A 7,388-nucleotide genomic window follows, 5' to 3' on the forward strand; every position below is an offset into this window, starting at 1 on the left:
ACAGCTTCTTAGTCCTAGACTAGTCCAGCTGTTCCCACTCTCAGCTGATCTCTATAATTCTCCCCAATCACCTGGCTCCTAGTCCTCCTGTTCCTTATGATCTTTGATACCAGTTTGCTCACCAGCACCCAGTCCCAATCTCACTATTGGCCCCCGTCTGAGTTACAGCTTCACTCCCTTCTTTCAAACTACAGGCTCAGAAGACTCCATGTCCCAGTTTACTCCTTTCCCTGCCCCTTGCTCTGGTTTCCTTCCCTCTGCATTTGAATCAGAAGGTTTGATAAGGCTCCTTAAATCAACAGAAGGGAAATTGTGCAAATTAAGTTTCCGTGTAACCCGTTCAGGTATAAACGCTCTATTTTTCACAGTGTAAGAGTGATGTTGTAGCTATGATGGTCCAGAAATTATGTGAGAGGCAGGGATTTCTCAGGGTGATAGCTTTTATTGTGTATTTGGGATAGAGTTAGACAATGCTTTTGAAACTTGTCTAACTCTATCTCAACTGCAGGTGGTCGAATAAAAGACATCACCCCAAGAAATCCTTGTCTCTAGCTTGTTTTTCTGCTGCTTTGTATGTAGTAAACGATTCAAATACAAACATGGGTGTGTATGGTGGGAATAGGCTGGCCCTGACTGCAACCAGTTGTCTCATGTTATACAAATAAAACAAGGATTTTAAAACATCTCAGCATCTTTGGGGCTATGACATACCTCTCTCAATGAAACTGATGGGCAGATGCCTGGGCAGACCACTTAGTCTAGAAAAGTCTGACCCCTCTGATGGCTGGACTGCCTTAGGGAGATCCCATGTCCCTGAGCATGCTGTATCCCACCTTAGAGAACCCCTTGATCACTGAATCTTGCAACCCCTCAGGAAAGCCGCTGGGACAGCTCCACCCTTGTAAGTGCTGCACCCACCGGCCTGAGGGGCCCCCACTCCGTCACAGCCCAGTCTTTCTGGGTGCCGGATCTTCTTTGGGACTCCACTTGTACGCTCCCTGTCCCTGCAGCTGCAGCATCCCACGCAAAATCCGAATTCAAAGGAACATTCTCGACGCCGTCCCCAGAGAAGCTCTCTTGCCAATCCCCCTCCCAGATGCATTCAGCTCCCCAGCTCAGATTGCATTTGGTATGAGTGAGGTAACTGAGAAGGGCTGGAGCTTGCAGGCTGCAAAGGTCACTCTGCAGCTCCCAGTAACTATAACCAGTTGGGCAACTTTCCCCCATGGCTGAGCCCCAGTCACAGCTGCACAGGCAGTGAGAAGTAGCAAGGATCCTACTTCTGAATAAGAACGGCTGCCCTGCCTCCGCTCTGAAATGTTAGTAGAACAGAAGCGGTGGATCTCAGTCCTCTATTACATTACACTTTTACTTATTTATCATTGTAGGGAGCAATGCATTATACATGGCAACATCTCAGGGGGTAGACATGATCCTGAACATATATAATCTATGAGAATATATTGGGCATCTGTTGATAGAAACCAGCTGAGGACCTGGCATGCTATGTATAATCGGTGGCAGCGTGTTCAGAACTGCAGTGCTCTAAGTATGACTTTAAGTGCTATGACATTAAATTAATGACTTTTTTGTTTCAACTTGTCACCACCTATCTAATAACAATAAATTCAGGTTAGTGTGCCTTCCCCAGAGAGTCTTAGTATATAAAATGGCCAACCACATGTTCCAGGACCATACTGAATTTACAAGCTGTGTTCCTGTGTCCTTAAATGGGACTTTTGTCTCAAGACTGGATAATTGATCTCACATCAGCCATGCAGTGCTAGGCAGCATCTTGCAGTGTTAGTAGCCTAAAGAGAATGAGCCCAGGCACAGGACTACATGCACAGGGATTATATACAGCCAGTCCTCAGATTTACAACACAATCGGTTCCTGAAAACGTCTTGTCGAAACATTGCAACTCAGAACCAACTTTCCCATAGGAAACAATGTTATAATCAGGGATTAGTTCCTGAACCAAGGCCCGATACCCTATTTTCACCAAAAAACAACCAGGAATTTTGTACTCAGTCAATTATAGATGAGTACTATAGCTACATTAATGTATTTATATTGTAAATAGCAATCCTATTGATTTGGAAGGACTTCTTTGAGGTGACCTTGCTGGACTTTTTGAAGGGCTCTTGGTTGGACTTTTTGAAGGGTTCTTGGCTGGAGCCTTCTCACGAGTCCTGGCTGCAGGTTTTTCTGGAGTCTCATCTGCTTTCTTAAAGAAAGTGTCCAAGGACATTTGGACAGATATCCTCCAGGGAGATGGGTGATGCAGCAAACTTGTTCACTGACATGGCGTGGCATCAGATCAAGCGTTGTAAAGTTGAAACTGATGTCAGAAAGTTGACACACGGCGTCCATTTATAAACGTTGTAAGTGCAAAATGTTGTAACTTGAAATGTTGTAAGTCGAGGACTGCCTGTATACCACTTGCAGCTCAGGAGGGAGCTGTGAGTTACCATTCATGTGCTATACTGACCAGGACCAGAAGTGATAGAGACTGCCTCTTGCTATGGAGGTCTGAGGAGTGGCTGGAGTGCCCCCGATTTTGACCACAAAAGTCAGCTACTTTTAACATAACATGAGCCAGATGTATCTACATTGTGCAGGTGGGGCAGCCAGCGCTCACAGAAGGCAATGCCACTCTCCTAAGGTTACCCAGTGACTCAGTGACAGCTGAGAACAAAGCCCAGACACAGTCTTGCGTATTCAGGGAAACTATTTGTCTCACGTGGCATGAAATCTTTCTACGGCTGCAGCCTAAGAACACAATGGGCATATGGAGAGACAGCCGAAGAGCTACCATTTCAAATGTAGTTGCATGGTTCGCGATCCTAAATAAAGGCAGGTCTCCTCATTTACCCACCAACTCAATCGACCAGCGTTTTCCCTTCACTTCTGACTTTTGATTCTGATATGGGATTTCACTAAAGCAGTTTGCTACGATATGTCTGCTTTAGAGAGGGAAGAAACTAGGGATTCGGTGTCCGAATTAGAACTGCCAGTGCCTTAAATGCTGGAGGATGCCAGTGAGAGGGGAACACCGGGGAAAAAGCTCTGGTCAGACCCTGTTCAGTCTCCTTTTTAGCATCTGCTCCCTGCCACTGTATGACACAGGCCTATTTGTTGCTCAATTGACTGTGGCCAGTGCCCACAAGGAAAAGCTATAGGCCTCCCTGAGAAAGGGGGGTCTGCGAGGTAGAAAACAACGGCTTGCTTGAGGCAACTAAAGACTAACAGGGACGGGAGTGACAGGGGTTTAAAACTAGTGTGCCACCAAGCACAGCACACTGGGGGGGGGAGCAGATCCCCCTAGTCCCCTCCCCACTTCCCTCCCCATCTCCCTAACTCTACCCCATACTTCCCACCTCCCCTGCTCCCCACACCCTTGCCTCCCCGGGGGCGGGACACGGTCACCCCTCAAATTAGCCCCCAAGCACCGCCCCTTGTAGGCGGAGCCACCCACCCGCCAGCCACTCCAACACCTCCCCTTCCAGAGGGATGATGTCATCGCACGCCTCCTGCCATTGGCGGGCACGGTCAGCTGACGCCGCGCGCCCGGTCCTTCCTGCCATTGGTGTGCGCGGTCAGCTGACGGGGCGTGATGACGCAGCACGCCGGCTGAAGCGGAGGGGGAGGGTCGGAGAGCCAAGATGGCGTCACCCCGCCGCGGCGCCGGAGGCGGAGGCGCTCCGTAGGGGGAGGGGCGCGGCGCAGCGCAGAGCCGGAGCGTCCGCGGGGGGCCGGGAGGCGCCGCTCAGGTGAGGGGGGTGGCGATGGGGGTGTCGGGGCGGGGCAGGGCCTCAGCGTCCCGGAGGGCGGCACTTTGTCGGACACGAGCGAGCGCAACGAGCCGCCCCGGGGACACCATCGCGATCCGTGTCGTGGGAGGGAGCCGGGAAGTCTCCCGGAGGAGGGGGGTGATTTTTTTTTTTTTTTTTTTTTTTTGATGAGCTCGGTTTGAAAAGTGTTTAACAGACGAGCGTCGAAAGGCTAAAATCGTGCGACGTGTTCGTTGCGAGGATGTGAGGGTATGGTGTTTTAGCCGCGCCCGCCCTTTGAAAACTACCTATCCTTTGCGTTGGGGTTTACGCCGCGAGGCTGAAACACAGGTGAAAGTGGGTGAGTGAATGCCTCTGACCCAAAACCCACCCGGTACAAGCAGCCTGGCAGCAAAAATGACACCAGACCTCTCTTCCTCCCCCCCAGAGATATGGGGTTACGCTAGCTGTTCACTTGAGTGACTCAGTTTTCCTTTAGCATGAGAGGCTAGTAGATTTGGTCTTAATATTTTTGGAGAACAGCTAAATAAAGAGATTGTCATACAGTTTAATTGCTGTTGTGCTTTTTTTAAAAAAAAAGAGAATAAATGTAACGGTTTGGGTAGAAGGGAGGTATTGGATTTACAGCAATTCTTATTGCAAGTATAAAATCCTAGTGGAAGCTGTTGCCATCCCGGTGTCCAGCGCTAACGAGCTTGCGGTGTTTGGGCTCATCATGAGGATCGGGTCGAAGGTCTGCCTGACCCGCAGGGGTGGGCTGCGCTCTGCTGGGGGAGCTAGTTAAGCCTTCGACCTTCACTTGTGTCCCTGTTGCTTTTAGTTGTCCCAGGCATTTCGTTATTGCTGCTCTGTCTAAGGGGGTGGGGGGGGCTAATGGTTTCCTCCACAGCAGCAAATAGGCCTGTCCAGAGTAGGCCATCACCTCCTCAGGAGCTTCCTCTTGATGTTCGGGCTGCATGTCTTCACGCACCTCTCTTTTATTTTTTACATGCTCCCCATCAGTAGCTCCCCCAAGTTTCACAGAGAGGTAAAGCTGGAAGGGACCTTGAGAGCTCGTTTAGTCCAGCCAGGGATCGAACCTGGGACCTCAATGCTATTAGCACCTCACTCTCACCAAGTTTGTGGACCTCCCATTCAGCCTCCTCTTGGCTCTGGGCAAACTTGCCATGTGCCGGACCAGGAAGGAGGCTCTGGCTTTAGGGAACCCTGGTGACCGTGGAACCATTTTGTAGAGGCGCACCAAGATATCGGATTGGCACTGATAAAAGGGAAGTTTTTGTTATTGGCTATTGGGTTTTTTTGGCTGGGGTAGCCAATTTGATGTTTACCAATACATATAATGAATTATGCCTTCTGGCTGGCGCTCCCTCTGGAAACCGTGGGTTTCCTCTTGCAGGCAGGCAGCATGGAGGTGAGGCTGCCAGGAGTGGGGTGCAGGAGGTGCCACATGGCCAGGAGCACAGCTAGGCCATAGAGCAACTCCCTGCAGGTAAGTCTGTGGAGGGGAAGGGGTGTGGGGGAGGAAAGGGGTTGGGGGGCAGATTGAGGTCTCCATGGTGAGGGAGGGCATGGGGCAGGGCACTGCCCAGCCAGGACAATGCATGGGATCCAGGGCTGGGGTGGGGAGCAGGACGGATCCATTGTGCTCTCCCCTAGGGGAGGTGGAGATAGGGCATGTGCCCCCTCAGATTTGTGCGCTGGGTGGAAGTGGGCTGCTCGCTGCAGGCTTGGGGCTTTTGCTCTGCTGCCTTTCTCTCAGGAGCGCCATGCTGGCCATGCACTCCCTGCCTACCCAGCAGCCAGTGGGCACCCGATCTACTGCCTGTGCCCCTTCCCCTCCACAGACTTACCTGCAGGGAGCTGTTCTCCACGCTGCCCAGCTGTGCTTCTGTAAATCAGTTATCAGATTATTAACCATCCATATCAGTGGATACCAATCAGCTATCGGTATTGGTCAAGAAAATGTTTATCAGCACACCCCTACTATTTTCTTGTCACTCTTTTGCTCATGTCTCTGGGCAGAGTTTCACTGGACAATGTCTACTGGCTCTGTGGATCAGTTCAAGGGGTGGTGGGTGCTAGCTGGTGTTCTTTGTTCGGTGTTCTACCCTGGAGCCCTCCTTATCAGTTCTTGACCCACACTCCGTGTTTTAGTGTGTTTTTTTTTTTCCCCTCCCCCCTCCCTTCTTTGTCCCCAGTAATTAGTTGTTATGCATTTAATGGCCTCCCTCTAACAACAGAGAGAAGCTTATACTTTTGGTGGGCCTAGGCCCACAGTTCTTCCTCTCTAACAAATAGTCCTGTTCATAGTGGGCCCCACCAAGTGTTTCAGAGATGGGTAGAGGAACTCAGTAGTGAACAGATGTGGAGCAGTTTGCTCCTAACCTTATCCTAATCTCTTCTTGGTAGAGATTGGCTGAAGCCTGGAAGTAAGAGGTTTGATAACTTTTTCAAAAACTTTATTCATAAAGCTGGATATTTTTGGATACCCATTGTGAATGTACTGGCATCTTGCTTGGTCTTAGCAGCTTCCATGGCAATGAGTCTTATAGCTGAATTATTTATGTCATACAACAAGTACATCTTTATAGGCTTTGAATTTCCTACCTTTTACTCTGTGCATGCATGCATACATGCCATGGAACAGGAAAAACAGATGCTCCTGTCTGTCTACTCTACTGTTCACTATTTTATCTCCTTGTATTGTGTCCCTTCTTTTATCTTATGTTTCAGGTAAATGATTGCAGTCTCTTCAGCCTATTCTCATATGAGTTTCCATGGCCCTTAATCATCTGCTACTATTTGATAAGGTCCTGAACATAAAGGTTTTTTATTCTGGTTAAGGACAAATAGAACAATTCGAGTAAATTGCTTGTTTGTAATAGAGAAGTTATGGAGGAGCTATAATTGAATGTCCTTGTGAAAAATATTTTAACAGGAGGCTTATGAAAAAGAGAGGTCATTTGTGAATGGTATGATAGTTGATTTGCTTAAAAGCAGCATTTGTATGTCATGCTAGACCTGTTTTGGCCTTTTCATCCCTCCACTTTATATCTACCAACTGATGGGCATAGGAAAGAAACATTCATGATCTTATGGAGGATGTTAGTCTCTCTGCAGTCACTGAGATTGCAGCTGATTGATGTGAGGCTGAACATGCAGTATCTCCATCTTGGTAGGTTATGTTCCCTGGCATGTAACTGCATTACTTATTGCTGTGACCCTCTGACACCTGAGTAAGCTCACATTTATTGTCCCTAGTGACCTCTTAACATTGCTACAGTCTTGAGATGAGCTTTGTTCCGTGTGCCTGTGTGTCTTCTCTCTTTTTCTTTCTCTGAATATGAGATCATATTTGTTTTTTCTAAGAAGGCAAGATCTCTTTTAATAAGACAGCATTTCCTTAAATGTTAGATTATCTGCAAAGCATCATCTTCTAGCTGTGCAAGCCTTGAAAGCACTGTGTGTACTTTCTGTAATTTGACTTAATTTTTCTATTCCTTTTAAAGGACTGCAGTTCTGTATTTCATAGACATTAGGGCTGGAAGGGACCTCAGGAGATCATCAAGTCCAGCCCCCTGCCCAGCTGGGGT

At 48.6% G+C, this 7,388-nt stretch overlaps 1 protein-coding gene across 2 annotated transcripts in view; it reads left to right on the forward strand.

Annotated features, from left to right (window-relative positions):
* The first annotated feature begins 3,640 nt into the window (after positions 1 to 3,640).
* UBAP1 (ubiquitin associated protein 1) overlaps positions 3,641 to 7,388 on the forward strand; it is a 56,664-nt gene continuing 52,916 nt past the window's right edge. For both annotated transcript variants that reach the window (XM_019531859.1, XM_019531860.1), the window contains exon 1: positions 3,641 to 3,774. The gene's annotated coding sequence lies outside the window, so the exon portion shown is untranslated. The remainder of the gene's footprint in view (positions 3,775 to 7,388) is intronic.

This window comes from Crocodylus porosus, unplaced genomic scaffold, assembly GCF_001723895.1.
Source record: "Crocodylus porosus isolate Cpor-Errol unplaced genomic scaffold, CroPor_comp1, whole genome shotgun sequence".
NCBI classification, from domain to species: domain Eukaryota; kingdom Metazoa; phylum Chordata; order Crocodylia; family Crocodylidae; genus Crocodylus; species Crocodylus porosus.